The sequence below is a fragment of the Arachis hypogaea genome, chromosome 11 (assembly GCF_003086295.3).
Source record: "Arachis hypogaea cultivar Tifrunner chromosome 11, arahy.Tifrunner.gnm2.J5K5, whole genome shotgun sequence".
NCBI lineage: Eukaryota > Viridiplantae > Streptophyta > Magnoliopsida > Fabales > Fabaceae > Arachis > Arachis hypogaea.
In genome coordinates, this window is record NC_092046.1 from 25,520,899 (window position 1) to 25,548,266 (window position 27,368).

The 27,368-nt window shown below is 39.1% G+C and overlaps 2 non-coding genes across 2 annotated transcripts; one reads left to right on the forward strand and one right to left on the reverse strand.

Annotated features, from left to right (window-relative positions):
• Positions 1 to 7,752: 7,752 nt before the first annotated feature.
• Positions 7,753 to 7,856, forward strand: LOC112725936 (small nucleolar RNA R71). Its single transcript, XR_003165014.1, has one exon. It is a non-coding gene; the product is annotated as a small nucleolar RNA R71 (small nucleolar RNA).
• A 3,513-nt stretch (positions 7,857 to 11,369) lies between these two features.
• On the reverse strand, positions 11,370 to 11,477 carry LOC112724839 (small nucleolar RNA R71). The gene has a single exon (XR_003163983.1). It is a non-coding gene; the product is annotated as a small nucleolar RNA R71 (small nucleolar RNA).
• Between the last annotated feature and the right edge of the window lie 15,891 nt (positions 11,478 to 27,368).

Genomic DNA, 27,368 nt, shown 5'->3' on the forward strand with positions numbered 1-27,368 from the left:
ATAAAATAAAATGGCGGGAATGTAAATAACAGAAAAGTAAATGCTAGAATTAAAGGACTAGAAGTAAATGACTGAAAATAAATTGCAGAATTATAAATGGGAATGGGGGATTTTCTCATAAAAGTAAATCGCAGAAATTAAAGAGAATGGGTAAGATTAGAGATGGGGAGTTCATTGGGCTTAGGAGATGTTGTAATTCTCCGGATCAAGTTCATTTTCATCTCTTCCTCAATCAATGCACTCATTGATCTCCTTGGCAATCTTAAGTGATTGAATTGCAATTCCTTGCAATTCAATCTCTCAAATCTTGATCAATAGCCAATTCCTTGGTCAATTGCTCATGAGAAGAGATGAAGTATGGTCACTGACTATACCACATGCATTTCCCAAACCAAGTATTGAGAGGGTTACAGTCACATACCCATCCAAACCCAATTTGGTCCAGCATGAGAAAGCATTTCTAGCTTGATCTCTTCATTCCTCTTCCAATGTTCAAAAGAGATCCAAGTTTGAATAGCTTCTCTTCCAAGATAACTACTCAATTGGATGAAGATCGAAAGCTTTCAAGTAAAATCAAGAGGAAAGATAGAAGAAAAACAATGAAAATTAGTATTGATCCATCAAATTACAACAGAGCTCCCTAACCCAATGAAAGGGGTTTAGTTGTTCATAGCTCTTGAAAATGAAAACAAAGATGGAGAATACATCATAAAATTAGAAATTGCAAAGAAAGTAAAATACAGAGAGTGGTTCTTCAGCCTCCAGAACTCCTCAATTCAAAGCTACTCCTATATATACTACTCTTCTCAGCTTCTAGTTCACTCTTCAAGTCTTGGGCCTTTGGATCTTGAGTTTGAAGCAGTTCCTTTCTTTATTTGGGCTTGGCTTTACTTGCAGAGAGAAAGTGCAGAGTGGGCAGAGACTTAAGCTCAGGGCGTAAGGAGTGTTAATCATTTAGTGAAAGTCCAAGTTCGGGAACGTTAGTGACACTTAACATTGTCACTAACGTTCCAATACACCCCTTTTGCCTCACGTTAAAACCCACGTTAACTAGGTTAACGTGGCTTTTAACGTTGCCTTGTCAACCTTCGAGAACGTTAGTGACACTCAACATTGTCACTAACGTTCCAGTGTGCCCCTTCTTGCTTCACGTTAAAGCTCACGTTAACTAGGTTAACGTGGCTTCTAACGTGGCCTTTGCCATCCTTCGAGAACGTTAGTGATATTCAACATTGTCACTAACGTTCCAATGTGCCCCTAGGTCTCACGTTGGAGTCCACGTTAACTAGGTTAACGTGGCTTCTAACGTGGCCATCTTTTAGCCATCCCAACGTTAGTGACAATGTTGAGTGTCACTAACGTTGGCTCATCCTTCATTTCTCATCGTTAGCTTCCACGTTAACCAAGTTAACGTGGAAGTTAACATGACTCTTGGGGGTTGTGTGGTTGCTTGAACGTTAGTGACAATGTTGAGTGTCACTAACGTTGTCGACAACTCTTCATCCTCTACGTTAGTTCCCACGTTAACCAAGTTAACGTGGGAGTTAACGTGGTACTTTGCACCATAGGCCAACGTTAGTGACAATGTTGAGTGTCACTAACGTTGGCTTCTCTTCCCCCCTTTAACGTTAGAGGCCACGTTAACCTAAACTAGGTTAACGTGGCTTCTAACGTGGCCACTTATGAGTGATTGCCAACGTTAGTGACAATGTTGAGTGTCACTAACGTTGGCTCAACTTCTCTTCTCCACGTTAGAGTTCACGTTAACTTGGTTAACGTGACTCTCTAATGTGGGCATTGATGGCTTTTTTGAGAGTGTTATTGGCAATCACTTTTCTCATTAATCTTGCAAGTTACCTCCCCCTTTTCTTGCTTCTTTTTGGTCCTGAAATCAAGCAACAAAATGCATCAAAGCTCTAGTCCAAGTCATGAGTAATGCAACATAATATTTGTCACTAAACTTACGCAAAATCCTCATGAAATCATGTGAAATGCACAATGTATGCTTGAGTCAAGGCATAAGTGAATATTTACCCAAAACTAGCTTATTTCCTAAAGAAATGCATGAAACTAACCTAAAAATAGTAAAGAAAAGGTCAGTGAAACTGGCCAAGATGCCCTGGCATCACAACACCAAACTTAAAGCTTGCTTGTCCCTAAGCAAGTACTGGAACAAGAGAATGATGAATGGAATATCCAGAGGAATGAGTCATCCTTGTGGAAGTCATATTACTGATTTTATGGTGGTTTCATGCATAGAAACTTAGGTTCATTCCATTACTGGCTTTCAGACCTTTATTCTGTCCTAAAACACCCACTTTGTTCATATCCCATGAGACTTTTATTCATTGATCCTTTTATTGTTATTTCAAGGGTTATTTGTGTTATTTAGGCTAAGTGCTCTGTAAGGGGGCAACTCTTTAAGATAAGTTTTCAGCCAACACTCCCGAACCAGTTGGTTCAAGGTGCTAGGTGTTGAGACACCCCTAAGGACTTACTCCCTCAAGCCTATCCCCCATACATACACACTACAGGCATTTAGTTTATTTATTTTCTTTTCTTGAGACCTTGGTGTCCAGCACCTCTTTGGGTTACTAAGTGTTCTGTAGTGAAGGTTACTCTTGATAGTGGACTTTCAGCTGATAATCCCGAGTTATTTAACCCAAGTTACCAAGTGATAAGGCACCCCTAAGAGCTTATTCATCCAAGTAGATCCCTCACACAGGAGCACCACAGACACTTGCCTCAAGCTTAAAACCATTGATGCCTAGCCTTATTGCTTACTCTTTTTCTTTTGTTTTTTTTTTTCACTTCCATTATTCTTTCCCTTTTCTCTTATTAGGATCTTGTCATATGCTCAGTCTCATGGGTATATCCAAAGTCAAGTATTCAGGATAGATAGTTGTCCTCCTAGTCTTGTGGTTGAACCAACTTAGCTAACTTATGACTACCCCAAAGATTCATGAATGCATTTCCACAATATGAACCCTACTCTGGTCTTTTAAAAACATAAACATTCTCTTCTTCATTTGATAAAAAGGGACAAGCTTACAAGTAAATAAGGGAATGATGCAGTGACATAAAGACCAGTGCACATAGACTCTCTTCAATACCAAAAACTAAAAATAACATGATTTGAAAAAGGTTTAAACATAACATGGAAGCAAGTTCTATTTCATACAAGATCTTCCTTATTTAAAACACAGAGAAAGATGGAACAAAGAAGGAACTCCACCACCTTTTACTGTTGTGGGTGTCCACGCTCTTTTCCTTGCTTGTCCTCCTTGTTTCCTCTTGCATTTCCTCGCATCCGTGCCAATCTTGCTTGCTTCCAATCCTCGAGTGCCTTCCTCACTGACTCATGACTCTCTTCCACCCTTTGTCTTTCCTTTCGTGCTAATTCATCCTTCATTTCATCATACTTGGCTATTCCTGGATGCAATATTGGCAGCTGTCCCACTAAGTAGCCGAGCCTGACTTGAGTATTTATCTGATGTCCTGTTTGACTCATGTAAACTCCTTCTGCGAATGCCCTTTGCTCGTCCAATAGTTCTGCCTGTTCTATTTGTCTTCGATGCATCTCATGTATGTGTGCCCCTTGATGTGCTTGGATGTTGATTAGCCTCTGGGTGGATTCTGGTTGCTCGTTTTGCCTTTGTTCCATCCTGTTGAATGCTTCTCCCCATTGTTGTCCTTGGCTTAGTTGTTGTTCCATCATTTGCCTTTGCCACTCATCTTGCTGCCCCATCATCTGTAGTTGAAGCTCTTTCTGTGCTCCTTGGCTTTCCAAATATTGTCTAGATAAGCCATCAATGGCTTCCTGTAATTGGTGCATGTCCAAGGTCTGTAGTGCTTGTCCCTCTAAGACTTGTCCTTCAACTACTGGAGGGGCTGTCCTCTTTCTTTGCTTCCGTTGAGGCAGGGGGAGTGCTACAGCATTCATCCTTCGGACCGTTATTGGAATGCCTTCCTTTATCAAAACGGGGTCCTCATCTTCAAAAACCACCCTAGCTTTCTTGCATATTCGGTAAATAATGCTGGGGTAACCTAATGTTCCTCTTGAGTCGCTTTTCTCTGCCATCTTTCTAATTCCTTGAGCTATGATCTCATGAACTTTGATTTCTCCTCCCTTGAGTATACAATGCAACATTGTTGCTCTCTCGAGATTCACCTCTGAGTTGTTTGCAGCTGGGAGAATAGACCTCCTCACTAGCTCGAACCACCCCTTAGCTTCAGGAGTGAGATATGTTCTCTTAATGAACTTTGGTTTATTTCCTGCACCCCTTTCCCAGTCAGCTCCTGGTACACACAGGTCTAGTAAAAGCTGGTCATAATTGGGGTTGTTGTCCAATCTTGAGTGGTAACTTTCTTCTTCAAATGGTATAGACCGTAGCTTCAATGCCCCCATTACACTTATGGGAACAAAATCCACCATTGTTCCTCTCACAAAGCTTGTATATGACTCATCTTTCTTATCATACCTGACTGCATTTGCATAAAATTCTCTTATGAGATTTGCATTCACCTTAGTGACCGGGTCAGTGAGGAGCTCCCATCTTCTCCTTTCTACCTTCTCTGTGATTTCGGGGCATTCAGTCTTCTTAACTTGAAATCCCAGCTCATAAATGATTTCCTTATCAACCATCCACCCGTATTGTAATGCATGATGCAAGCTTCTAAATCTCTTCTCATCATATGGGTGTTCTTCCATGGGTTCCTTCCCCTCCCTTCTCTTAGAACTTGAAGATGCCATGAATGATGATTTAATATGTGAAGGTGGCAAGGTTGTGGAGACTTTTGGTTGTTTAGGGTTTTATGGCACTGAGGAGAGTGAGGGGAGGAATGTTTATAATTGGATAGGGGGTATATTGTACCGAAATGAAGAGTGGTGAAGGTGTGTGATGACAATGAAGGGTGGTATGGACAAGGGTTGTTTATATAGAGAAGTTGTGAGAGAATGGAGGGTGTAGATTGATGAAGTGGTCACTTGATGGACGGTTGGGGTTATGCGTGGCTAGAAAACAAGGATCATCACTTTATGATGGGGATTGCTCGGTCTTCTAGGGGTCCCTTTTTTTCAATGTTGCATGGCAACATTTTTCAACGTATTCCCTCTTTAGAACAAGTGTGTAACCCCTCTTCTTTAAGTGGCGAAATTTCCCCCATTTAAGTGTCCAATCAATCCCTTTTTATGCTTCTTTTCCTTTCCTATAAAGATTTGAAATAAGGGAATTAATATATAAGAAAATTAAAACTCTACGACTAGAATAAAATGAAAGAAAAGATTTGATTGTTTGTTTATGAATTTCAACTAACTAACTAACTATTGGTGGTTCCTTATATGCATTTTGGTGGCACCATGGGGTGACACCAAACTTAGTTTGAAGCACTGTGATGAAAGTTTTGTGTTCAAAGCTCCCAAGACTAGCATGCAACTTGGTTTGCTTTGAACACCAAACTTGTTCCTCACTATATTCTGCATAAGAAGATTTTCACCAATTGTTTGTTAAGTTTGGATTGAAGCTCATAAAGATTGACTTATTCATTATCATCTGAAAGTATATAAAACATGGGTTGCCTTCCATGAAGCGCTTCTTTAGCATCACTAGCTTGACGTTTTTCTTTCATCACGGTGGTTGGTAGTGCTTAAAGTCCTCCCCTCTTGCTGTGGACTTGTACCCATTGGTTGGATCAATGATCTCCACATGTTCCAGGGAAAGAACTCTGTTGATAGTGAAGACCTTGGGTAATTGAGATGGCACAGTAGGGAGATTAGGGGGAATATCTGGGAAGTAGGCTGAGACAACTCTATCCCCTGGAGAGAAGTCTTCCGTAGGGATCTTCTTGTTCCTCCATCTCCTTGGTACCATCTTCTTTGTTTCTTTTGAGGTTGCCTTCCCCTTGGTGACCTCTTTTCTCCAAGGAGTTGTGATGCTGTCTTCACCTGCCTCTAGAGGTTTGGGTTCCTCCAACTTTTCCTTGAGCTGTGGCAATTGCTATTTTTCTTGTTTGTCAGTTAAGGGGGTCTCAAAATGAACTGGCTGTGCTTCAGTGCTTGTTTCCTCCTTCAGTGTCTCATTATCATTTGTGCTTAGTTCTTTGTCCTCTTGATCTGTTTCTTGTGAGAGTTTGAAAACATTGAAGCTGAGTCGTTCATCATGGATTCTCAATATTAGCTCCCCTTTCTCTACATCAATAAGTGCTCTGGCCATAGCTAGAAATGGTCTTCCCAATATGATTGGGTGAGTGTGACTTTCTTTCATGTCCAGAATGACAAATTCTGTTGGGAGAAAGTACTTCCCAACCTTTAGCAACACATTTTCCACCACTCCTATTGCTTGCTTTTGAGTTTTGTCAGCCAGTCTGATAATGACATCTGTAGGCATTATCTCATTGATCTGCAGCCTCTTCACCAGGGATAAGGGCAGTAAGTTGATGTTGGCCCCTAAATCGCATAGTGCTCTGTCGAACATATTTTCACCTATGGCACAAGGGATATGAAAACTTCCTGGGTCTCTTCTTTTTGTAGGCAACTCAGGTTGAATAAGGGCACTACATTCCTTGTTCATCACTATAGTCTGCCCTCCCTTGAGTGAGCTTTTCCTGGGAAGAAGTTCCTTCATATATTTGATGAATGCAGGCATTTGTTGAATTTCCTTGATGAATGGTATGTTCACATGCAGAGATGCAAACAAGTCTAGGAACCTTGAGTATATTCTTTTTCCCACAGCACCATTGAGCAGTTGAGGGGATGGTGCATAGAGCTTCAGCAGCTCTTGTTGTGAGATTTCTGGTTCTTTGTGATCTCTATCCTCCTCCTTTGTTGAGTTGTCTTCAGGTTGTTTGCACATTTTGCCTTGCTTGTCTTTAATCTCTTGATCACTTGTAGTGACCATTTTACAATCTTTCCATCTTACTTTCTTTACTTCTCCCTTGGGGTTTTTCTCAGTGTCACTTGGGAAGCTATCAGTAGGTTTGGGAATCTTCTCAGCTAAATATCCCACCTGGAATTCCATCTTCCTAATGGTTTCTCCCTGGCTCTTAATATTGGCTCGCACCTCCTCTTTGAACACCTTATTTTCTTGAATCTCTTGGCATATTCCTTCAAGTAAGGCTTCAATCTTAGAGAGCCTGTCATCAATTGATGAGTGGTTCGGAGCAGATGTGCTATTTTGGTTTTGATAAGTATGTGGAGAAGTGTTGTTGTGGGGGTGTTGAGATGTCCTCTGGGTGAATTGTTGGTGAGCTGCATTGTTGTTGGAGTTGTAACATCTCTGGTCTTGGTTTTGCTCTTGCTCACTTCCCCACCTAAAGTTCAGGTGATTTCTCCATCCAGGGTTGTAAGTCTTGGAGTATGGATCATAGTTTTTACTTGGTGAATTCCCAATGTAGTTGGCTTGCTCCTGACTCCCTTCTGCTTCTTGGTTTACTCCTTCTTGTGTTGTTGATGAAGTGGAGGTTGCTGCTACTTGGTTCATCTCCATCTTCTTGGTGAGGTCAGCCAGCTGCTAGGTAATGAGCTTGTTTTGGGCCAACAGAGCGTCTACATTGTTTAGCTCCATCACTCCTCTTGTGTTCCCTCTTTCGAAAGCATAGAAGTAGTCATTTTCTGCTACTGTTTCAATAACATCTATGGCTTCCTCAATGGTCTTCTTCTTATTCAAGGACCCTCCAGATGAATGGTCTACTGCCTTCTTTGACTCATAAGAGAGCCCTTCATAGAAAATGTGCAGCTGGACCCATTCGTTGAACATGTCAGGTGGACACCTCCTTGTTAAGTCTTTGAACCTCTCCCATGCTTCATACAGAGTCTCACCATCCTGTTTCCTGAAGGTTTGAACCTCATCTCTCAGCCTATTGATTCGTTGAGGAGGGTAGAATCTTGCAAAGAATTTGTTCACCACATCCTCCCAAGTTGTCAAGCTCTCCCTTGGGAAGGATTCCAGCCACTTGGCTGCCTTGTCTCTGAGTGAGAAGGGAAATAAGAGCAATCTATAGGCGTCAGGATGAACACCATTAGATTTCACTGTGTCACATATTCTCAAGAAGGTGGTCAAATGTTGGTTGGGATCTTCTTGAACACCTCCTCCAAACGAACAGTTGTTCTGAACAAGGGTGATAAGCTGTGGTTTAAGTTCAAAGTTGTTGGCATGGATTGTTGGCTTTTGGATGCTACTTCTACAATTGCCTGGGTTTGGATTAATGTAAGAGCCCAAAACTCTTCTATCCTCCCCAGCATGATTTGCTCCACCTCCTCTGCCATGGTTGTGAGTCTATTCTTCATGATGATTTTCCATGTTTTCTTCCATGTTTGGTTCAAAGTATTCCTCAAACTGTTCCTCTTCTTCTTCAGCACCAACTACTCATTTTCCTTTTGCCTCCCTCCTTAGTCTAAGGAAGGTTCTCTCTGGTTCAAAATCAAAGGAAGTTGAAGCCCCGCTTCTTCTCCTTGTCATACAACCAACAAGTACAAGCAAAGAAAATAGGTGCAGACAGTATTTGTGTCAGAGTTATTTTTAGTTGTGGGTGATGCAATATATCAAACAGTTAGTGGGTTAGCAAACAGAATTGAAAATAACAAAGAAAAACAAACGGGTAGAGGGAGAAGGGAAGAAGTTTAGCTAAAACAAAAAGTAAATCACTCAAACAGAAAAATGAAATTCACAAAATAAAATGCTCAATCTAGTGATCTTCCAATCTAATCATTGTTGATGCACAATCAATCCCCGGCAACAGCGCCATAAACTTGATGCGGGGAAAACTTATCTCTCAACAAATCTTCCTTCGGCAAGTGTACCGAAGTTGTCGTCAAGTAAAAACTCACAATAGAGTGAGGTCGAATCCCACAGGGATTGATTGATCAAGCAACTTTAATTAGAAGAATGTTCTAGTTGAGCGAATCCAGAAATTGGGTTGAGAGTTGCAAAAAATAAAATGGCGGGAATGTAAATAACAGAAAAGTAAATGCTAGAATTAAAGGACTGGAAGTAAATGACTGAAAATAAATTGCAGAATTATAAATGGGAATGGGGGATTTGCTCATAAAAGTAAATCGCAGAAATTAAAGAGAATGGGTAAGATTAGAGATGGGGAGTTCATTGGGCTTAGGAGATGTTGTAATTCTCCGGATCAAGTTCATTTTCATCTCTTCCTCAATCAATGCACTCATTGATCTCCTTGGCAATCTTAAGTGATTGAATTGCAATTCCTTGCAATTCAATCTCTCAAATCTTGATCAATAGCCAATTCCTTGGTCAATTGCTCATGAGAAGAGATGAAGTATGGTCACTGATTATACTACATGCATTTCCCAAACCAAGTATTGAGAGGGTTACAGTCACATACCCATCCAAACCCAATTTGGTCCAGCATGAGAAAGCATTTCTAGCTTGATCTCTTCATTCCTCTTCCAAGGTTCAAAAGAGATCCAAGTTTGAATAACTTCTCTTCCAAGATAACTACTCAATTGGATGAAGATCGAAAGCTTTCAAGTAAAATCAAGAGGAAAGATAGAAGAAGAACAATGAAAATTAGTATTGATCCATCAAATTACAACAGAGCTCCCTAACCCAATGAAAGGGGTTTAGTTGTTCATAGCTCTTGAAAATGAAAACAAAGATGGAGAATACATCATAAAACTAGAAATTGCAAAGAAAGTAAAATACAGAGAGTGGTTCTTCAGCCTCTAGAACTCCTTTACAATTCAAAGCTACTCCTATATATACTACTCTTCTCAGCTTCTAGTTCACTCTTCAAGTCTTGGGCCTTTGGATCTTGAGTTTGAAGCAGTTCCTTTCTTTATTTGGGCTTGGCTTTACTTGCAGAGAGAAAGTGCGAAGTGGGCAGAGACTTAAGCTCAGGGCGTAAGGAGTGTTAATCATTTAGTGAAAGTCCAAGTTCGGGAACGTTAGTGACACTTAACATTGTCACTAACGTTCCAATGCACCCCATTTGCCTCACGTTAAAACCCACGTTAACCTAGTTAACGTGGCTTTTAACGTTGCCTTGTCAACCTTCGAGAATGTTAGTGACACTCAACATTGTCACTAACGTTCCAGTGTGCCCCTTCTTGCTTCACGTTAAAGTTCACGTTAACTAGGTTAACGTGGCTTCTAACGTGGCCTTTGCCATCCTTCGAGAACGTTAGTGACATTCAACATTGTCACTAACGTTCCAATGTGCCCCTAGGTCTCACGTTGGAGTCCACGTTAACTAGGTTAACGTGGCTTCTAACGTGGCCATCTTTTAGCCATCCCAACGTTAGTGACAATGTTGAGTGTCAATAACGTTGGCTCATCCTTCATTTCTCATCGTTAGCTTCCACGTTAACCAAGTTAACGTGGAAGTTAACGTGACTCTTGGGGATTGTGTGGTTGCTTCAACGTTAGTGACAATGTTGAGTGTCACTAACGTTGTCGACAACTCTTCATCCTCTACGTTAGTTCCCACGTTAACCAAGTTAACGTAGGAGTTAACGTGGTACTTTGCACCATAGGCCAACGTTAGTGACAATGTTGAGTGTCACTAACGTTGGCTTCTCTTCCCCCCTTTAACGTTAGAGGCCATGTTAACTAGGTTAATGTGGCTTCTAACGTGGCCACTTATGAGTGATTGCCAACGTTAGTGACAATGTTGAGTGTCACTAATGTTGGCTCAACTTCTCTTCTCCACGTTAGAGTTCACGTTAACTTGGTTAACGTGACTCTCTAACGTCGGCATTGATGGCTTTTTTGAGAGTGTTATTGGCAATCACTTTTCTCATTAATGTTGCAAGTTACCTCCCCCTTTTCTTGCTTCTTTTTGGTCCTGAAATCAAGCAACAAAATGCATCAAAGCTCTAGTCCAAGTCATGAGTAATGCAACATAATATTTGTCACTAAACTTATGCAAAATCCTCATGAAATCATGTGAAATGCACAATGTATGCTTGAGTCAAGGCATAAGTGAATATTTACCCAAAACTAGCTTATTTCCTAAAGAAATGCATGAAACTATCCTAAAAACAGTAAAGAAAAGGTCAGTGAAACTGGCCAAGATGCCCTGGCATCAGAAGCATATCAATCCCTACAATTGGAGCAAACAACTTTGAGCTTAAGCCTCAATTAGTTTCTCTAATGCAGCAGAATTGCAAGTTTCATGGACTTCCATTGGAAGATCCTCATCAGTTCTTAGCTAAATTCTCGCAAATCTGTGACACTGTTTAGACCAATGGGGTTAATACCGAGGTCTACAGACTTATGCTTTTCCCCTTTGCTATAAGAGACAGAGCTAGGATATGGTTGGACTCACCACCTAAAGAAATCCTGAACTCTTGGAAAAAGTTGGTCAATGCTTTCTTGGCCAAATTCTTTCCACCTCAAAAGTTGAGCAAGCTTAGAGTGGAAGTCCAAACCTTCAGACAGAAGGAAGGTGAATCCCTCTATGAAGCCTGGGAAAGATACAAGCAATTGATCAAAAGGTGTCCTTCTGACATGCTTTCAGAATGGAGCATCTTATGTATATTCTATGATGGTCTGTCTGAATTGTCCAAGATGTCATTGGACCACTCTGCTGGTGGATCTCTTCACCTGAAGAAAACGCCTGCAGAAGCCCAGGAACTCATTGAGATGGTTGCAAATAAGCAGTTCATGTAAACTTCTAAAAGAAATCCTGTGAATAATGGAATGACTCAGAAGAAAGGAGTTCTTGAGATTGATACTCTGATTGCCATATTGGCTCAGAAAAAAATATTGACTCAACAAGTCAATATGATTTCTCAGAATCTGACTGGAATGCAAGCTGCATCTGGCAGTACTAAAGAAGCCTCCTCTGAAGGAGAAGCTTATGACCCTGAGAATCCTACAATAGAAGAGGTGAATTACATGGGAGAATCCTATGGAAACACCTATAATCCTTCATGGAGGAATCATCCTAATTTCTCATAGAAGGATCAGCAGAAGCCTAATCAAGGCTTCAATAATAATAATGGTGGGAGAAATAGGTTTGGCAATAGCAAGCCTTTTCCATCATCTTCTGAGCAACAGACAGAGAATTCTAAGCAGAGCCTCTCTGACTTAGCAACCATAATCTCTGATCTATCTAAGACCACTCTCAATTTCATAACTGAAACAAGGTCCTCCATCAAAAATTTGGAGGCACAAGTGGGTCAGATGAGTAAAAGAGTTACTAAAACTCCTCCTAGTACTCTCCCAAGCAATACAGAAGAGAATTCCAAAAGAGAGTGTAAGGCCATAAATATAACCAACATGGCCGAACCTATAGAGGAGGAAGAGGTAGTGATTTCCAGTGAGGAAGACCTTGCTGGACGTCCACTGACCACTAAGGAGTTCCCTAATAAGGAACCAAAGGAATCTGAGGCTCATACAAAGACCATAAAGATTCCACTGAACTTATTGTTGCCATTCATGAGCTCTGATGAGTATTCTTCCTCTGAAGAGGATGAAGATATTATTGAATAGCAAGTTGCTCAGTATTTAGGAGCAATCATTAAGCTGAATGCCAAGTTATTTGGTAATGAGACTTAGGAGGATGAACCTCCATTGCTCATCAATGAACTGAATGCTTTGGTTCAACTGAAGTTACCTCAGAAGAAACCGGATCCCGGAAAATTCTTAATACCCTGTACCATAGGCACCATGACCTTTGAGAAGGCTCTGTGTGACCTGGGGTCAGGAATAAACCTCATGCCACTCTCTGTAATGGAGAAACTAGGGATCTTTAAGGTACAAGCTACAAGAATCTCACTGGAGATGGCAGACAAATCAATGAAACAGGCTTATGGACTTGTAGAGGATGTCTTAATGAAGGTTGAAGGCCTGTACATCCCAGCTGACTTCATAATCCTAGACACTGGGAAGGATGAGGATGAATCCATCATCCTTGGAAGACCCTTCTTAGCCACAGCAAGGGCTATTATTAATATGGACAGAGGAGAGTTAGTCCTTCAATTGAATGAGGATTACCCTGTGTTTAAGGCTCAAGGATCTTCCTCTGTAACCATGGAGAGGAAGCATGAAAAGCTTCTCTCAATACAGAGTCAAACAGAGCCCCCACACTCAACTTCTAAGTTTGTTGTTGGGAGGCCACCATTAAGCTCTGAGTCTCTATGAAGCTCTCTAAGAGCTCACTGTCAAGCTATTGACATTAAAGAAGCGCTTATTAGGAGGCAACCCAATGTTATTTAATTATATTTATTTATATTCCATTGTCATTTTATGTTTTTTTTAGGTTGATGATCATGTGAAGTCATAAAAACAGCTGTAGAATTAAAGCAAAATCAAAAGCAGCATCAAAAATAGCATACCCTGGAAGACAGGCTTACTGGGATAGCAGAATGGGCGTTTAACGCACAATCTGGCAGCATTCTGGGCATTAAACTCCATAATGGACAGCATTATGAGCGTTTAATGCCAGAAAAGGGAGTCTGGTGTCTGGCTGGCGTTAAACGCTAGAAAGGAGCATCAGACTGGCGTTTAACGCCAGAAATGGTAGCAGAGTTGGCATTAAACACCAGAAATGGCACACAGAGGGCGTTTAAACGCCAATAAGGTGCAGGGAGCAGAATTCCTTGACACCTCAGAATTTGTGGACCCCACAGGATCCCCACCTACCCCACCTCTTCTTCTCTCTTCTTCACACCTTTCTATAATATTCTTCCCCAAATACCCTTGACCAATTACATCAAAACCTCTTCCCCAAACACCATTCACCTATCAAATCCTACCCTCTTCCCCATAATCTCTTCACCATTCACATCCATCCATCACAAAACCCCACCTACCTCACCATTCAAATTCAAAATATTTCCCTCCCAAACCCAACCCCTCATACACGAATTCCCCCTCTCTCTTACCCTATAAATACTCCTCCTTACCACCTTCAATTTCACACATCATACACACTTAACCCCCTTTCGCTGAATCTACTACCCCCTCCATCTCCTCCATTTCTTCTTCTTCTTCTACTCCTTTCTTTCTTCTTTTGCTCGAGGACGAGCAAACCTTTTAAGTTTGGTGTGGGAAAAAGCTCTGCTTTTTATTTTTCCATAACCATTAATGGCACCTAAGACCGGAGAAACCTCTAGAAAGAGGAAAGGGAAGGCAATTGCTTCCACCTCTGAGTCATGGGAAATGGAGAGATTCATCTCAAAAGCCCATCACTAGAAAGATAATGGAGAAAACAAGAGAGCCCACTCATGGACCTCAACAAGAGCATGAGAAAATTTCTCATCAAGAAATCCCTGAGATACCTCAAGGGATGCACTTTCCTCCACACAACTATTGGGAGTAACTCAACACCTCTTTAGGAGATTTGAGTTCTAACATGGAGCAAATAAGGATGGAGCACCAATAGCACTCCATTATCCTCAAGGAAATCAGAGAGGACCAAAAGGCCATGAGAGAGGAGCAACAAAGGCAAGGAAGAGACATAGAGGAGCTCAAGCACTCAATAAGATCTTCAAGAGGAAGAACTAGCCGCCATCACTAAGGTGGACCCGTTCTTTAATTTTTTTGTTATTATTTTTCTATTTTTTGGTTTCATGCTTTATGTTTTGTCTATGTTTGTGTCTTTATTACATGATCATTAGTGTCTAGGGTCTATGTATTAAAGCTATGAATGTTCTATGAATCCTTCACCTTTCTTAAATGAAAAATGTTTTTATTTGCAAAAGAATAAGAAATACATGAATTTCGAAATTTATCTTGAGATTAGTCTAATTAGTTTGATGTGGTGGCAATACTTTTTGTTTTTTGAATGAATACTTGAACAGTGCATATTTTTTATAGTGAAGTTTATGAATGTTAAAATTGTTGGCTCTTGAAAGAATATTGAAAAAAGAGAAATGTTATTGATAATCTAAAAAATCAAAAAATTGATTCTTGAAGCAAGAAAAAGCAGTGAATAGCAAAAGCTTGCGAAAAAAATGGCGAAAAAAAGAAAGAAAAAGAAAAAGCAAGCAGAAAAAGCTAGTAACCCTTTAAACCAAAAGGCAAGGGTAAAAAGGATCCAAGGTTTTGAGCATCAGTGGATAGGAGGGCCCAAAGGAATAAAATCCTGGCCTAAGCGGCTAAATCAAGCTGTCCCTAACCATGTGCTTGTGGCGTGAAGGTGTCAAGTGAAAAACTTGAGACTGAGCAGTTAAAGTCGTGGTCCAAAGCAAAAAGAGTGTGCTTAAGAGCTCTGGGCACCTCTAACTGGGGACTCTAGCAAAGCTGAGTCACAATCTAAAAAGGTTCACCTAGTTATGTGTTTGTGGCATTTATGTATCCGGTGGTAATACTGGAAAACAAAATGCTTAGGGACACGGCCAAGACTCATAAAGTAGCTGTGTTCAAGAATCAACATACTGAACTAGGAGAATCAATAACACTATCTGAATTCTAAGTTCCTATGGATGCCAATCATTCTGAACTTCAAAGGATAAAGTGAGATGCCAAAACTGTTCAGAAACAAAAAGCTACTAGTCCCGCTCATCTAATTGAAACTAATTTTCATTGATATTTTTGAGATTTACTGTATTTTCTCTTCTTTTTATCCTATTTTGTTTTTAGTTTCTTGGGGACAAGCAACAATTTAAGTTTGGTGTTGTGATGAGCGGATAATTTATACCCTTTTTCGCATTATTTTTACATAGTTTTTAGTATGTTTTAGTTACTTTTTATTATATTTTTATTAGTTTTTATGCAAAAATCAAATTTATGGACTTTAATATGAGTTTGTGTATTTTTCTATGATTTCAGATATTTTCTGGCTGAAATTGAGGGACCTGAGCAAAAATCTGATTCAGAGGCTGAAAAAGGACTGTAGATGCTGTTGGATTTTGACCCTCCTTCACTCGAAGTAAATTTTTTGGAGCTGCAGAAGCCCAATTGGCGCGCTCTTAATTGTTTTGGAAAGTAGACATCTTGCGCTTTCCAGCAATATATAATAGTCCATACTTTGCCCGAGATTTGATGGCCCAAACTGGCGTCTAAACGCCCACCTGAGACCCTTTTCTGGAGTAAAACGCCGGAACTGGCACCAAAACTGGAGTTAAACGCCCAAATTGGCACCCAAGTTGGTGTTTAACTCCAAGAGTGGCCTATGCACGTGAAAGCTTCAATGCTCAGCCCAAGCACACACCAAGTGGGCCTCGGAAGTGGATTTCTGCACTATCTGCACTTAGTTATTCATTTTCTGTAATCCCTAGTAACTAGTTTAGTATAAATAGCACTTTTTACTATTGTATTAGGATTATGATATTATCATCCTTGGACTTGGAGGCTGGCCACACGTCCATTCCTAGACCTTTCTCTCTTATGTACTTTCTACGGTGGAGTTTCTACACCTCATAGATTAAGGTGTGGAGCTCTGCTGTTCTTCATGAATTAATGCAAGTACTATTGTTTTTCTTTCAATTCACACCTACTTCTTCTCCAAGATATACTCTTGTACTTAATTCAGTTAAGTCAGAATGAAGGGGTGACCCGTGACAATCACCCACTATCTTCGTTACTCGCTTAGCCAAGATCTGCGTGCTTGACAACCACAAAGCAGTCTACATGATGTTCAACGTAGTCATTGGACGACAGCTGGAGTATATTCTCTTGGGTCTCTAATACACGGACCGAGTCCGTGAGATTAGGATCTTCGTGGTATAGGCTAGAACCATTGGCAGCCATCCTGAGATCCGGAAAGTCTAAACCTTGTTTGTGGTATTCCGAGTAGGATCTGGGAAGGGGTGACTGTGACGAGCTTCAAACTTGCGAATGTTGGGCGCAGTGACAGTGTGCAAAAGGACAAGGGTCCTATTCCGACGCTAGCGGGAACCGACAGATGATTAGCCGTGTGGTAGCTGTACCTGGTATTTTTCATCCTAGACGAGAAATCCGACAGTTGATTAGCCGTGCAGAGACCGTACCTGGTATGTTTCATCCAAGAGGATCATACAGCTTGCCATGGAAGGGAGTACGCATGGTTGGAAGAAGACAATAGAAAAGCAGAGGTTCAGAAGCAACAAAGCATCTCCAAACACTTATCTGAAATTCCCACCCATGAATTACATAAGTACCTTTATCTTATTTTATGTTTTATTTATCTTTTAATTATCAAAACCTCATAACCATTTGAATCCGCCGTACTAAGATTTACAAGATGACCATAGCTTGCTTCAAGCCGACAATCTCCGTGGGATCGACCCGTACTCACGTAAGGTATTACTTGGATGACCCAGTGCACTTGCTGGTTAGTTGTGCGGAGTTGTGAAAAGTGTGAATCACAATTTCGTGCACCAATGGCATCTATCTCTCTCAGGCTAAGTATGCTTCTGATCTTCTTGCTCGCGCTGGGATTACAGATAGTCGCACTGAGTTTACTCCTATTGAGCCTAATGTTCGATTTACCCCTATGGATGGCACTGTTTTGGATAATCCGACTCTCTATCGACAGTTAGTTGGAGGTCTCGTCTACTTGACTGTCACCCGACCAGACATTGCCTATCCAATTCATGTCTTCAGCCAGTTCTTGTCAGCTCCTCGTACTACTCACTATGCGGCATTTCTTCGCATTCTTCGCTAAGTCAAAGGCACTCTATTTCATGGCCTTTATTTTTCTGCCCATTTCTCTTTGACCTTTTAGGCATACTCTGATGCTGATTGGGCTGGTGATCCCACTGATCGTCGTTCTACTACTGGTTACTGTTTGTTCCTTGGCGACGCTCTCATTTCTTAGCGTGCTAAGAAGCAAATGTTCACTGTTCGCTCAAGCACAGAAGCTGAGTATCGTGCTCTCGCTGACATCACTAGTGAGGTTATCTTGGTTCGTTGGCTTCTCGAAGATCTGGGTGCTCCTCAGTCGTCCCCTACTGATGTTTTTTTGTGATAACCGTAGTGCTATTCAGATTGCCCATAATGATGTGTTACATGAACGCACCAAACACATTGAGATTGATTGTCACTTTGTTCGGCAACGTATCCTTATTGATGCTGTTCGTCTCATTGCTGTTGGAACACTAGATCAGACTGCTGATATCTTCATGAAAGCTCATCACCCGACTCGTTTCCGGACTTTGTTATCCAAACTCAAGTTGGTATCCTTAGCTCCCACTTGAGTTTGAGGGGGGATGTTAGAGAATCATTAGAATCAATTTAGATCAATTAGTATCGTCTATATTTATATAGTATATCTGTATATTAATTATAGGATTCTATGCCTTTATTACTTTGATTCATCTAGTACCTATAAATACCCCTTATATATTGTATCTTTCATCACACACTCAATAATATACTTTTCAGATTACTCTCTCAGTCTCTTGTTTCTAACCGCCATAATTCAATGATACCTACGAATTCCAAAAAGCTATACTTTATTTGTTTTGGTCACTAAAGCTATGCTTTATTTATTGTGTCTTGATTTTATTTTTTAGTGTGTTTTAACTAGTTTTTCTAAAAATTTTAACATAGCTTCCCTTAAAATAAGAATACATTTTAAAATTTCAGCTCAATAAGCTTTTTGAATATTTTACAGAATCTCCACTACGTACACATAAGATATTACTCAGTTTAAATTCCATCTAAAAATCTCAATTTTAATTTTATATATTATATCAAATAATATAAATTACATTAATATTATAAATAAAATTTCTTTGTGATAATATCTGTTAAAATTTCCAAAGATAGAGAACTATAAAGATTTGACATTTAATCCGAACCTATCCGTTATCCATACTCATCAGTAACTTATAATTATTACTAGAGTGACTTTCCTTATCCGGATTTGAATTTGCAGATCACTTATCCATACATTCAGCAAGTCAATTCAACACAATGTAGCACACCTGACTTTTATAAATTCCATTGAGTAAAAAAAAAAATACAAATAATCGGGCTCGTTATTCTAGAAAAATATTAGCGTACATATTATTTATCAATCATATGTATAAATTAAAAATTAATTATTAGTTAATTAGTTATTAATATAAAATATATATTAAATAAAAAATATATTAAAAATAAATTAAATAATATATATTTATATCTAATATATAATTATTAATTTAATAATTAAATTTTAATGTAGATATATTTTTTATTATTTATTAAAGTGTGAAGAGTAGAATAAACAAGTAATCTTAATATTTCAATTCGATTATTAAAGTTGTAACTTACTTGTACTTATTCTTAATTATTGTTATTAATTTTTTTAAATATTAAAAAATAACTATAGAAAATTGTTTTAGTTAATTAATATTTATCAAAATTTTTTATTATAAAATTATATTTTTAATTTTAATTTTTGATAAATTTAAAATTAATAATTAAAATTTAGAGTTTAAAATTGAGAATTCAAATTTTAAAACAACTCAAATTTTTATACGGAGAAGAGATCATCATGAGAGTGGATGCAAGTCACCACATTAGGGCCATAGCTGTCGTTATTTATTGATCCTACTGACTTTTCAAAGTAAAACCCATAATTCAAGTCTAAATTCATATTCAAAATCAAGAACACAATAAATAGTTGAAAAAATTGTGATATGAGTGGGGGCGGGGACGACTGATTACTAACCTTGCAACCCACAAACCAAATGGGACCCACACCTAAATGACATTATGCTTAACTAATATGAAACTTCATCACACTATGATGACGTAAGTAGCAATTAAGAGGAATTTCATTTATTTAATACACTGAAAATTGAAATTTTAATTTCCTTTTTAATATTCTTCTTAAAACTAGTTTCATATATAATTTTAGTTACTATATATATAATATGAATTTAGAAAATCTTGGTGTACATATATTTTTTCTAAACTTTTTGTTATGTGTATATAGTGTTCTGTGTGTGAAGATTCCACTAAGTTATAGCACCTTCTTAGAGTAGCGGGTTGATCCGTCGAAAGAACTATTCGTCGGCTTCAAGTAGAACACAACGAGCGAAAATACTTGCAAAAGGTACTCCGGCACTCAAATTAGTGAAGTAATCTTAATGAAAAAACAAACTATAAGTAAATAAGAAGTTTGAATGTATGATTTTTTTCTGGAGCTTCTCCTTTCACGTTGTTTCTCCCTCCGTATAAAGAGTAAGAGCCCGTTATGCTTGATTCGAACTCTGTCGATATTCTCAATAGGTTCCGCCTTTCTTGCCGTATCAGTTTTGTAATTCTACCGTTACCTCAATTTGGTTTGTTACATGAGTCATGGCTTTCATGTCCGAGTTTATAGCAGTTTGTGGTCGAGGTATGACGTACGAATCATAGCCCCCAAGCTTGACCTGTCCTAAAGGGAAGAAAGTAGGTTGAGCTTTTATTTGTATACCTCGACCATTTGATGTGTCGGGTGTTGGAGGTCTCCAGCCTGATGCGTGTGCATAATAGTTACTTTTTCTTTGTTATTCTATATAGAAAGTTAATAAATCCTGCTTAATAATGTGGTGTTTTCATGCTTAAATTGAATATTACTTTGAAATGATTTGGTTTAGTGATTATTGTAGAAAAAGGGTAAAAAAGAGGAGAAAAAGCATAAATAAAGGAACCAGGCAAGAAGGGCGTTGTGCACTTTAGAGATGGAATTCCAAACTCCACCAATTCAACCTCCTAGGGAGCAACCAATAAAGTGTTTTGCACGCCTAAAAAGGGGAGTTCCAAACGCTCTAAATGAGGACACTTTCATGCTAGACCAAAACTTCAAGCATGGATGTTTTGCACGCTTCAAGTGGAGTTCCAAATGCCTATTGCAACCCTCTTTCACTAGCAGGCTCGAAGGCGTCACTATCCTAGGGACACCACTCACGCCATTGAAAGCTTAGCTCACCTCCCAAGAACATGCCTCACATCGTTCACTCCCATGACACGCCAAGCCCACTTCCAAGACTTCATTTTTAGTTGCTAATGAGCGTTCCAAACGCCTAGAGAGAACGTTTGAACGCCCATGCAGACTTTCCTTGTTGGTGTGCTCGAAGGCGTCTCTCTCCAAGGATACCACTCACGCTTCCTTGCCATTCCATCAAAAATGTCCCTTCCTCCAATAGAGTCACTCACGTCTCTTCAAAGGTTGCTAACCCTTGCATCATGCTTGCTCGAAGGCGTCCCAGATGCTCCCAACACCACTCACACCCCTTCATGAAGCTCATCGAAAGTGTTTCTCACATCCTCACATGCTTCACGTTAGAGTCACATTGGGCCAAGACCCAGGTACTTCAATTTGCTACAAAAAGGGCGTTCCACATGCCTAGAGAATAAAGTCCCAAACACCCAAACAAGGATACCTCTCGGAAGGCCATTCATGAAGCATTTTGCACGCCTAGGATGAGCTTTCTAAACGCTACAAGCATGGCACTAAAAGGGCTCCAATTTGGCTTCTCATGAGGCATTTCACATGCCCCAAGGAGCATTCCAAACGCTTGAATCAAGCTTGCACAACCTTCTCCAAGGCATGCTCGAAGGCGTCACTAGCCCAGGAGACCACTCACGCCAGCTCTCCTACTCTTCATGCATTGTTTGCTCCCAAGGACGTTCCTCACGCAAACTTCACTTGAGAGCTACGCTAGGCCAAACTCCAGAGGCTATGCTATTTTGGTTATATTGAAGGCGTGCAAACGTGGCTCACTTCTAAACCATGCCCATGTCACTCCTTCCACATCTGAAATGTGCTTCACTTGAAAGTCATGTCAAATACTCCTTCAATGTGCATCAAAATGTCCAAGAGAGAATAAAGCCCATAGTACACAAGGAATGAAGATCCAACTAAAGAGGAATCACCACAAAAGCAAGAGTAAATTTGAATGTAATTTGAAGTGAATTTGAATTTCAATTTTAGTTAATTAATTAGGTTAGTAGTATAAAAGGCCAAAGAGATCACTTTGTTAGGGGCATTCTGGATACATTCTCTTCTTTATTTTGAATTCTAGCTCTGTAGCATGAGTAGCTAAATTCTCTCCATTAAGGGAAGGAGCTCTGTGAAATTCTAATGAATCAATGATGTTTCTCTTCTTATAAATCTATGCATTGTTGTTCTAAGAGAGAGTTTTCGTTCTTCATCACAAGGATTCAAATCTATTGGGAAATAGTTTAAATCTCACTTGATATCTATGATTAACATGAAAATGTAATCATAGGAATTAAAGCTTGAAAACTTCTTTGTTACAATTCTTATGATCTTGAATCTAGAATTGATAAGTGACATTTAATCAATCAGATTTGAATCTCAAAGAATTGTGTGGTTCATAATCAGGAATCATCCTTCACCTCTTGTCATGAGCAATTGATCAAGGAATTGACAATTGATTAAGTTAAGAGGAATTGAATCACCAAGGAATTGGGGTTCAATTACTTATTATTAGCTAGAGATCTTATTTGCATTTTTGAAAAAGAAGTGAGAATCATTGGTTCTGAGGCGTTCACATCTCCAAACCCTTAACCCCAGTTTCGAATTACTCTTTCTGCCATTTAATAGCTTTCTTATAATTCAAGTCATCTAATAGCTTTCTATTGATTCCAGTCATTTATTGTTTTCTTTTAATTCTTGTCAATTAATTGTTCTCTTTTAATTCCCATCTTTCAATTAACTATTGTTAATTTATTACTTTCACTTTATTGCATTCATTTACTTATGCTCCTATATATTCTTTTCGTTAAATTCATTATAGCTTCATTTGATTGCTTTTATTTCTATTAGATTTTGGCTTTCAATTTATTCTTTAATTTTAAATCAACAAACCAAGATTGAACCGTTTATCTAGAATAATCAATTAATCATGGTTGCTTAATTCATTAATCCTCATGGGAACAATAACCTACTCACCGTGGTATTACTTGATACGATTTGGTGCACTTTCCGAGTTGTGAGGTTGGTATAGCTTGCATCACAACCCCAAAAGGTCTATCTTATATGTATATATTATATGTATGAACATGACACCTAGTTCCACGTGCCTATTATGACGTAATGAATATGACATGCGGCACAAAACTCGATGGATCCTTGTGCATTTGATAAAAAAACTCCTTGAATATTTTTTATGAACGGTTTGGATTAAAAACATAGAGAAATGAGGGGGGGATGCAATCATTTAATAACCCACTGTTGTCTTAAAATTTGTTCTTTTTTCCAAGTTAATTTTGTGTTGAAGTTTCAAAGGGAAAGAGTTTAACCTCCCATTCTCTGCAAATGAGTAACAAAGGTTAGTTTTGCTTTATTGTTTTGTCTTCTTCTTTGGTTCTCTTGTGTTTGACTTTGTGCAAGAAAGATGGGCAAGGAAAAAGTTGAAGTACATGAGAGTGATCCTTGCTGTTGGGTGGACGAGAGTGTGAAGAGCCAGGTCTCCCGATTTAATGACGTTATGTCCATGAACGTGCTCGGTTCAGGTGTGTGGGTCAAGGAAGGAATTCAAATAGAAGTGTTGCCATGTGGGGAGAGTGAACGTGTATGTGAAAAGTTGAGCGACTGGCCTTATTTTTATTTCTATAGCTGTTTGCTTATGGAACTTGGTGTTAGGTTTCCTTTTTTTTACTTTCAATGTGGTGTGTTGTTTTGGTTAAACTGGGCTCCGACACAATTACATCTGAAGACTTGGGGTTTTGTTAGAGCCTTTGAGAATTTGATGGAATTATTAGAACAACCTCCTTCTCTGAGATTATTTTTTTTCGCTATTTCTAGCAAAAGGGATTAGGAGGGACCTATGGGTAAACCTGAGTATTCATCCTAGCAGAATATTTTTTGGTCTATATAAATCATCTTTTAAAGATTTTAAAGTAATGTTTGTGAAAATTAGGAGTGCCTTGGATGAATTTTCATTTTATTTGAATGCATTTTTAGAGGAGAGATTTCCTCTTTCTTGGTCTCCCGAGCCTATGAAGATCTTAGGTTTTATGCTCTTTGGGTATATGAATAATCTCAAATGTAATAAATTCGGAAATAAGATCCTTTGCTATGAGCCAATATTGCTCAAGCAAAGGATCTCGTACTTGGAAAGTCCTATTGATCTATTGTACAACCAAGAGGGAGTCACAGTAGACCGCAAGTTATGGTATCTGTAGGTTGCACGCGAGCCTTAGCCTGACAAGTAGATCTTCGTACTCTAGCTGGTTATTCCTTGCATCAAAAGGAGAATTGCAGTGATTGTTCGACTGCTACCGTGGCTCCATCTTCTAGGAGGATTCCAGTTCTATTGCCTTCACTATTGGATGTGTCGTCTATGTGCAGCTTCCAAGTAGGTTGTTTGTGTTGTAGGTCAATGGCGGTGAACTTGGATATGAAGTCAGCCAATACTTGTGATTTCAAACCCAACCTTGATTGGTGTTGAATGTCAAATTCGAAAAGTTCAATGGACCACTTAATTGATCTTCCGGCTACTTCAGGTTTAGTTAAGATCTGTCGAAGTGGTTGGTCTATTCGTACAATGATTGTGTGGCATTGGAAATAGTGTCTCAACCTTATAGCGGTACTCACCAAAGCTAATGCCAGCTGTTCTACCTTTGGGTATCTTTGCTCTACTGGTGGTAGGACCTTGCTGACGAAGTATACTGGTCTTTGTATTTTTCTTGTTTCAACAACAAGATCCAAGCTTATATCATGGTTAAAAATAAATAAGTATAAATTTGACGGTTACCAACTTCTGGGCTTTGAAGTATTAGAGGTGACAATAGGATAGTTTTTAGCTTCCAGAATAACCTCTCACAGTCCTTATTCCATTTGAATTGTTTGCTCTTAGATATAGTTTGAAAGAAGTGGTAAGATCGGTTTGCTATTGTTGGTAAGAATTGTGATAGTATTGCTAGCCTTCTAGTTAACTACTGGACTTCTTTTACTGATTTTGGGCTTGACATATAGAGGATAGCACTGCATTTTTCAGGGTTTGCTTTAATTCCTTAGGAAGTCAGCATGAATCTGAGGAATTTTTCTCCTTGGACTCCAAAAGCACACTTCTCTAAATTTAGCCTCATATTATATCTTTGGATTTGGCTAAAAACCTCAATCAAATCGGCGCTATGTAAACCTCCTTGATGTGTTTCTGCCACCATGTTTTCCATGTAAACCTCCAAATTACGTCCTATTTGGTACTGGAAGATCTTATCCATCAGTCGTTGGTAAGGCCAAATGGCATTACCATGTAACAAAAATTGTCAAATTCTATAATAAAAGTTGTCTTATTTTGGTCGTCAGAATGCATTAAAATTTGGTTGCAACCAGAATACGCATCAATGAAGCTTAAGCTATTGAAATTGGAGGCACTATCAACCAGTTTATTGATACAAGGCAGTGGATATGCATCTTTTGGGCATGCTTTATTAAGATTTGTAAAGTTATCTTACATGCGCCATTTACTTGAGTTTTTTCTTACCATTATCACTTTCATAGCCAGGTTGTAAATCTCAATTCTTTAATGAAGCCGGAAGCGAGTAGTTTCTTGGTTTATTCTAAGGATGCCGCCTTCTTATCTATGCCTAGGTTGCATTTTTTTGGGCTATAGGTCAAACTATTATATCGATTACCAGCTTATGGCATATGATATTGGGGTCAATAGCTGGCATGTCGGCAAGTGTCCATGCAAATAGGTCAGCATTGTCTTGTAATATAGATATTAGCCGAGATCATTCTTCACCTAAAAGCGCATACCCCATATATGTAAAACAATTTGTATCTTCAGTTAGGGTTACCTTCTCGAGGTTGTCCATTGGTTGGGGTCTTTCTCGAAAATCTACCCGAGGATGAAGTTAGTATATGCCATAGTAACTCTTTTGAGTTGAATACGGCTTGCATGTGGGTTTGTGGCACCACTTCTTTATGGTCGGCGTGCACTATTGCAATCAAGTCTTCCTGCACATGAAACTTAACGCACAAATGTAAAGTGGATACTATTAATCCAAATGAATTTAAAGATAGTCTACAAAGAATGATGTTATACGGACTAGGACAATCCACTACTAGGTATTGAATATCAACGATTTTTGATTGGGGGCTTTCCTCTGTCGTAGTTTTTAACCAGATGTAACCAAGTATTGGAACTCTCTCTCTGGAGAACCCAACCAGTTTTTTAGAGGAGGGTTGTATAGCTTTGTCACATAGTTTCATTTTCTGAAAAGTGGAGTAAAATAAGACATCAGCACTACTACCTGGGTCAAGGAAGACCTTTCTTACCAACAAATCGTCAATTTGGATGGAGATTACTATTGAGTCATCAAGGTTTCGACTCTGTGAAAGGAAACCAGACTGTGTTAAAGTGATAGTTGTCGCGGCTGTATTTGATGTTGATGGATATGTTGTTCCTTCTATTTCTAGCATAGCTCGGTAGCTTCGCTTTCGAGCTGAGCTTGTGTTTCTACGTCCAGCAAATTCTCCTGAAATTCAATTAATGATCCCCTGTGTTGGTTAGAATTCCTCCATTCACCTTTGTTTTTCTCCACTGGAGTTCGACTGTTAGCTTCTTAGGTGAAGTTTCCCTCTTTGTGTACTCGTTTATTTACATATTTGTCTAGGAGGCCTTGTTGAGCTAGACTTTCAAGAGGTCTTTTGCCACTATGCATTCATCTGTTGTATAGCTGAATTTTTGGTGAAATGCACCGTGTTTTCCTTTGTCCATGAATCTCTAATCTTGATAGGTTCCTACTCTGCTTGGGGGTTTAATAATTTTGGCATGGAGGATTTCTTTTATGATGTCCTCCCGCTCGGTGTTGAATCGTGTGTAAGTATTAAACTTGGGGGTTAGCTTGAATGAATTTTTGACATCATTATTGTTTTGTGGCCTGGGGTTTTTCTTCCTATTGGCGAGGTTGTTGTTTTTCTATCCTCCGAGCTTTGCGGAGCTTTTCAATCTCCATATGTCCTGCAGCCTTTTCTCGGAACTCGGCCAACATCTTCAGCTTTGCTACTACTATGGTTTCTTGGAATTTTCCAGGGCAAAAAACGCTTTTGATCGTGTGTATGTAGACGTCTGGGCTAAGCTCTAAAATCTCCATGGTCGCCATGGCAAATTGTATCATATAGTCCTTGAGGCTTTTGTGTTGTCCTTGCTTAATTGTGTTAAGATAGTCCGACCCATGTACGTATATTTTTTAAGAAAAGTGGTTAGTGAAGTCGTCCTCCAAATTTTCAAAATTTGAAATGCATCCTACAGGCAACATAGAAAACCAAAGTAAAGCAACACCATTTAAAAATGTTGAAAAAGATCGACAGAGTATAGGGTCAAAGGCACCATTGAAAAACATCATCGACTAGAAGTTAGTAACATGAATGTGAGGATCCCCAAGCCCCTCATAGGGATTATGGGTGGTTGATGAGGGCTAAATACCAGTTTATAATTTTTACAAGTTAAAACTCGAATTTGTTATAGGTATAGTCCTAAACCGTCAGATAACCCTATCAAAGTTTAATAGATTGTCACAAGT